General features: G+C 35.1%; 1 long non-coding RNA gene across 1 annotated transcript in view; it reads left to right on the top strand.

The window, feature by feature from the left end:
* LOC107184176 overlaps positions 1–5,113 on the top strand; it is an 11,543-nt gene extending 6,430 nt beyond the window's left edge. The window contains exons 2-3 of the long non-coding RNA XR_001515004.1: positions 3,236–3,240; positions 5,047–5,113. This is a non-coding gene — a long non-coding RNA (uncharacterized LOC107184176). The remainder of the gene's footprint in view (positions 1–3,235; positions 3,241–5,046) is intronic.
* The last annotated feature ends 1,767 nt before the right edge of the window (positions 5,114–6,880 follow it).

Genomic DNA, 6,880 nt, shown 5'->3' on the forward strand with positions numbered 1-6,880 from the left:
CTCTGACGGCTGAAGGCAGGTTTCTGGGGATTGTTTAACTTATATAATTGCAACATAGTTGCTTAGACTGCAGCTTAGAGCCCAGCAGTGGCAGGCGGGGAACCTTGGCTTCTCCATCACTGGAGCAAGCCTCCTGTTCACTTCAGCTGCCTGGCTGCCGGCCGCCATCTTGGTTGGCAATTAATTTGCATATGGCCCTGATTAGCCAATGGGAAGCGTGTTGGAGGTATGGTTAATTACCATGTTTGTCTATTATTAGATAGGATAGCTCAGGTATGGAAACAACCTAGATGTCCATCAATAGATGAATGGATAATGGAGTTTGGGAATATGCGTTTAAGGGACGAGAAATGTTTTTGCTGTGAAGACCAGCATTTATGCCTGGATCATTTCAACAAAATGACAATTGAACCCTAATTATTAGCCAAGTATTTCTCTAGACAAATTGTCTGCTCTCATCAACTTTATATTCCAGTGGTAGGATGCAGAGCATAAACAATTAAATGAGTAAATATATACTATATGAAGTGGTGAAAATCTATATAAAGAAAAAAGCATGGTCAGGAGATTTTGTGGTTGTTATTTTATAATCTTCGTTAGGGAAGTCACTGAGCAAAGATCCAAAAAAAAAATGATGTAGTGGGCATAAGTATATCTGGGGAAAGAAAATTTCAGGTTGTAACCGGTTTGGCTCAGTGGATAGAGCATAATGTTTAGTTATGTACTTGATTACAGTGTAAATTCTTGAAAGACCTTGTTATTAACAGTTTAAAAAATCCAGAGTTGGTTTCAGACCATCATATCAATCCCGTATTGTTGCCTTTGGCTCCCAAGAGATCTTTATTTGCTTGATATGCTCTCTCTTTTGTGTCCATAAGATACTCTTCTGTTTTTCCAACAAGTTTTCATTTGGGAGCCATTTTCTCCAAGAAGCCAAGGTAGTCAATATGTTTTCTTTTATACCCCAAATATCTCTCCAGCATAATGCTATGGAGGTTAGAGTCTACAAAATCCTAGAAGAGGACGTCTGGTTTGCTTCTAGCAGAGTGACTTACTGTCCATACGCCTGTGTTGAATTGAAGTAGAAATGAAGTAATCTAGGTTGACTGAAACATAGGATGTATGTAGGTGAGAAAATGACAATAAATATGAGCAAGTGTTGACATAAAATATAAAGGTGCCAAAATAACTAAGGAAAAAACTGGTGAAACAGCTGATTCAGTAACTAAATTGACTTGAAAAGGAATAAATCAAATATAAGGAGAAGGCTGCTGCTTCAGTTATAGTGTCCTCTATTTTCCCTTTTCCTTCTGACTATCTCTAATTAAGTAAAGCTATATAAATATAGCATGTGGTGGTATCTGACAGATCCTCAGAGCTCAAAAATTATCTAAATTTAGAGTCAGTTTTTGGAAAAGAACCTTTAATAGATATTTACATCATTTTCACTAAAGAAGTCAATGACTCCATTAAACACACACACACACACACACACACGTGTATTATTTGATCAAAATCTTATTTCTATATTCAGTTTGAATGGAAGACGTATTTTCTCAGGTCAGAAACAATATTTCCCCCTCTTTAATTTAGGAACAAATGACTTTTTAGTTCGGGGACTATGTGACTCTGGATGAAGACAAGGATGCCACAAACGAGATTCCTACTGTAATTCATGGATTTGGGTCTCTGTTGTATTGATCATATTCTAAAGTGTCCTTGATGTCTCAGAACAATTGGTAGAACATATGGCAATTCCTCAAAATACTAAAAATTAATATTTTTTAAATTTAACTCCATGAATTCTAGAATACACATCACATTTTCAGAAATTATATATTATAGTAAAAACTTACAAAAACTGAATAATTTTCATGTAGAGATGTTGAGTACTATAGTCAACTGTAAAAGAGCTATTCTATTAAGTCTTTAAATAGTTATACCTTGGTCTATTTAATTTTGTTTTAAATAGCATAGTTCAGTAGCACATTTTCTTTATTGAAATATAAAGTTAGACTCATCTTTATTTGATATATAAAACTTATTCTATAGATATTTGAAATTATATAAATTGTATTTTTAGATTTTAAAATTGTAATACTTTAATTAAATATTGTCATATTATTATATCATAATTTAGTAACTAAATATATTCTTCCACTGCTTAGCTACTGTTCACTTTATTGGAAAGGGAGTGTTTCCAGGATTGGCAGCCTGTAGGAATTCCTCCAAATAAATGTTCTTGGTTATCCAAAAAGAAAATGGCATTAATGATTCCATTTAATATGTTCCAAACTATGTGATGATATATGAAGAATTCTCATATCTAGTTGGAAAGATTTTTTATCAGAAATAGTTGCGTTAATATCTTTAAATATTTTATCAGGCCTTTCTTCTTCTTGTACGGAAGATTCATAAGTCAGTGTCCTGTCCTTTATCAGAGGATAAATTATTTTCTATTATTCGTTATACTTTCCACAAATTTCCCAATATTTATCATAAATTTGTGAAAATAGTGATAGCCAACTATCCCTATTAACTCTCAGTTTTTTCCTTCTTTGTGTCTCCCTGGGTCTTCCTTAAGAATCATAACTGTATTAAAGATATAAAAAAGACTACTAGTATAATTTAATCTCACAAAAATAACCTTCCAGCTACTATAAATTTAACTTGGTGAATATAGAAGAAAATAGTAGATGAAATCTTTAGGAAAGATGTTAAATAGCACAGTCTACTTCCATCAAATTATGTTTCTAGTTTTGTGTTTGTTTACTGCATATTAGTAGTTTCATGCTCAAGGCAAACTATGGAAACACTGCATTTTTGTTTCTAATAGATAGGCTTTCAAGTATATTAGCATATTAGTTGTTTGGGAGAGACTTTCAGTGTTTTCCACATATGTATTCTTGGGCCATTAGGGGTACACCACTGTAGCTTATAAATAGACCAACCTGAGGTAAGCAGTAAATATACATCCATCCATACAAACACACTTGTGCATTTTCTGAATCATTCTAGTAGGTAAGTTCCAAGAGAGAGAGGATTTTGCAGCACAGGGGAAAAGTAGGTTTACAGTTGTGAGTATATGAAAAGCAGAATTTGTTACTATATTATTATTTTTCCATTATTGTATCATTTTCCATATAAACAACTATAAACCTACTTTTTCCACATCCTATATACAATCAAAAACTCATTTGAATGCCTAAATCTTTGTTAAATTGTTAAGGAGTAGGGTAGGTTAAGGAAGATATACTGTAAACTGACCATGAGATTAGAAATCAGATAGTTAAGATCTGGTCTTTGATATTGTTGTCTCATTGCATTCTTTTTGTTTGTTTACCCTCAGAAATCTCTTAACAGTGTATGCATCTACTAAAAAAAATTATCATGAACTGCCTTGGACATTTTTGTATCCCTATCTAGAATTCAAATTTGAAGCCTTATTTTTAACAGTATAGGAAATCTTGTCTCTTACATAGAACGCTGTACTCACTGGATGAGTTTCTTTTTAAAGAAATATTTTAAGAGAATGATGACAAATTAGATAATCAATTTGTTTTGGTTCAGTTAAGTAGAATCCAACTACTTATAGCTGATTTTTTAAGGCATATATTTATTAAACAAATCTCAGATTTAGTAATTCATAAAGGAATAATAGTTTGGTAATGTTTTTTATTTTAAGCAGTTTTTCCTGAATTCATTCAAAGAACATTTTAGAGCGCCTACTATACCAGGTATGTCAGTCGTTTTGCATAAGGCCATTTGGTGATGAGGGAGAGGGAACTCCATAATCCTATCATTTCCTGGCAATTGATTATTTTAGCAATATTTTACATAAAAGGTTTAAATCAATACAGAAGTTAGAAAGGCTAGTATAATAAATTCCAATGTTTCACCTACCTTCAACAGTTATTCATTCATCAAGTAATATTTCTTCTAAACTCCCATCTATCTATTCTATCCCCTAAGCCTTTTGAAACAAATCCTGACATTATATCATGTACCTATAAATATTTTAGAATATGTCTCTAAAAGAGTAAGATTCTTTTAAAACTCACAATACTATCATCATAAAGAATATTTAGCCATAATTTTTATTATTACCAAATATTCTATCAAGATCCACATTTCTCAAAAAGTCTTATTCTTTTAAGAGTGTGTTGAACTAGTATCCAAATAGGTCCTATTTAAGTTGGTTGATATGTATATTAAATCTCTTTTAATAGATTTTTGATATCTCCTAATTTTTGACCTTTTGAATGAATAGAGCTAGCAGATATATATTTGTGGTTAAATATGCATATGTACTGAACCATAAATTCATACTAATTCATTCAATTCAAATTTGAATTACAGGGGCTTTATATAATCTTATTGAAGTACCTTGTATCTCCTTTCTCTCATTCTTAGTATCCTGGTTCTTAATGACACATTTGCTTTATCCCATCCTGATATATAAAAACCCAGGGTCTGTAATGTCCAAATTGACCGGATGCTCGCCCAAACGCCAGGCTGTGCACGCAGCAGGCTCTGGTGGGCAGGGACTGGCAAGCGGGCTGAACTGCTGACCTCTCAGGGAGAGAGAGAGGTGAGGCTGATCAGGGGCTATCGCAGCTGCTGGCGAGGCCTGGAGAGAGAGAGAAGCAGGCTCTGATCCACAGCCTCTCTCTCTCCGGGCCTTGCCAGCAGCTGTGACTCTCTCTCTCTGAGAGATCAGCAGTTCAACAAGTTCACCAGCAGCCTGGGTGGCTGTTGATAAGTCCTGCCTCTCTGATCAGGCCTGGAGATAGTCCCAGAGATGCTGACTGGCATAGAAACTGACCAATCAGAACCAAATCTGGGTGAACTGCAAGAAGACAATGGCTGTCTAGGAGGCGGAGCTTCTGACACTGACTGGCATAGAAACCAACCAATCAGAACCTAGTCTGAGTGAACTGCTAAGGCAGAACCTAAGGTGGGGCCTGAGGAGGGGTTTTAAGGGCAACAGCTGTTTGGTGAAAGGTGTAAGAAAGCAGTTTAATTTTTTAATGACTAGTTTGGCAGTATAGTGCATATGGATAGCTATCTGTCCAGATATAGGAATTCTGTATTTTTGTCTGCCAAGAGCATCTCCTCCTGATGAAAAAAGGCCCCCCCCACCATTTAAGCAATCCTATCCTATATAATCTATCTATACAACTAAAAAAGTAATATGCTAACAGGGGAGGGCAGTTAGGGGCGAACAGACAGGCAGGCAGGTGAGCGGTTAGGAGCCAATGGTCCCAGATTGCGAGAGGGATGTCCGACTGCCAGCTGTCGGACATCCCCGAAGGGGTCCCCAATTGGAGAGAGTGTAGGCTGGGCTGAGGGAACCCCCCACCCCTGTGCATGAATTTCATGCACCAGGTCACTAGTACTATATAAAATATTATTTCAGTACTCATGATCAATACCAAAATAAATGATTGTATTTGGTTTGCTTTTGTATCCTATATAATAAAAGTGTAGTATGCAAATTGTCCCCTTGACCAGGAGTTCTACCAGGGGGTGGCGCCAGCTGGGGGAAGGAAGGGAGTACCCGGCCAGCAGCCCGCAGCTACCAGGGACACTACCAGTGCACAAATTTTGTGCACTGGGACTAGTTTATTTTATAATTGAAGATCATGCTTTACTTTAACAGGTTAATTTTGAGTAATCATAATTTAGAAAAAATATAAGTCACGCTCATTAGAGACTTTAGATTAAAAGGATGAGACTTATTAAAATTTCCTGGTAAAGGGTGATTTTTTTTTTCCTTCTGTAAGATACAGAGGAAATAGAACTGGAACCTAAGCAATACTTGGGATTTTACATTCATTCTCCAGTCCTTTTCCTAGAATCTCTGCTACTCTTTTCATGTTTGTTCTTTTCTGTCTTTACCAGTAGGCTTTTCTACCTATTTATAGTTTCTGTTCCCTTATAATTTTGTCTTATACGTAGAACAACATGGTCACTCTCACATGCTATTATGTCACAGTTTTCATCTTCACCTTCCACTATTGATGGGTTTTCTCTCTCAAAATTTCTGTCATCATTTTTTGGTTGTTATATTTCCTCATGTGTAGCATCTCTTTAGTTTATTATGTCCATCATCAAGCTCATCAATTATCCTGTGGGACATTACCTGTAACTGGTCCTTAAGTAGCATTTATTATGAATATTTTGTTAAGATCTCTGTGTATGGCAGACATTCTAAAGTCTTGTTCTAGCAAGTCTAGCATGATTTCAGCAAATGTTTTGAATAGCAAATGTGCCTTGCTTTTTTAGGCGGCTTAGGTGGCTTTTATTCTTAGCCTCTGTTATAAATTATATGCAACAAATGCAATATGTGCAATTTTCTCATGTGGATATTTGATAAAAATGATAATACTTTTTGTATGGGTGGGTGAAATTTAAGGAAATAATTTCTTAGCTTGCATGAAATAATATTGTTTCCTTGTTGCCATGCCTTTCGATCTTCTCCCTAGGATGTCAGGTGATATAACTAGAACTCTTATGACAAGCATGTGGTCTGATTCATAACTTACATGGAGATTTTTTTTCTTGTTCAGCAGCAGCTAATATTAAACTCAATGTTCTCAAATATTTACTTAGAGTAATGTGCTCCATTTGGTCTGAGCTGTGATTTTTGGCTCCTACTTAATAATAGTTCTATGCCCTTTAGCAAATATAACAGCAGGAAAACCATAGTGTTCAAAACAACGGACTTGTTAAATGTGTAATGTATTTTTTTTCTTTCCTGTTTTGCCTTTACCAGTTTACTGTGGCTTCTAGAATCCTTGGCAGATTCACACATTTCTCTACTGCTTAAAAGCATGTATTTTAGTTGTTTCTCTTTTTAAATACATAAGATATATAT

The sequence above is a fragment of the Myotis davidii genome, unplaced genomic scaffold (genome assembly GCF_000327345.1).
Source record: "Myotis davidii unplaced genomic scaffold, ASM32734v1 scaffold103, whole genome shotgun sequence".
Lineage (NCBI taxonomy): Eukaryota > Metazoa > Chordata > Mammalia > Chiroptera > Vespertilionidae > Myotis > Myotis davidii.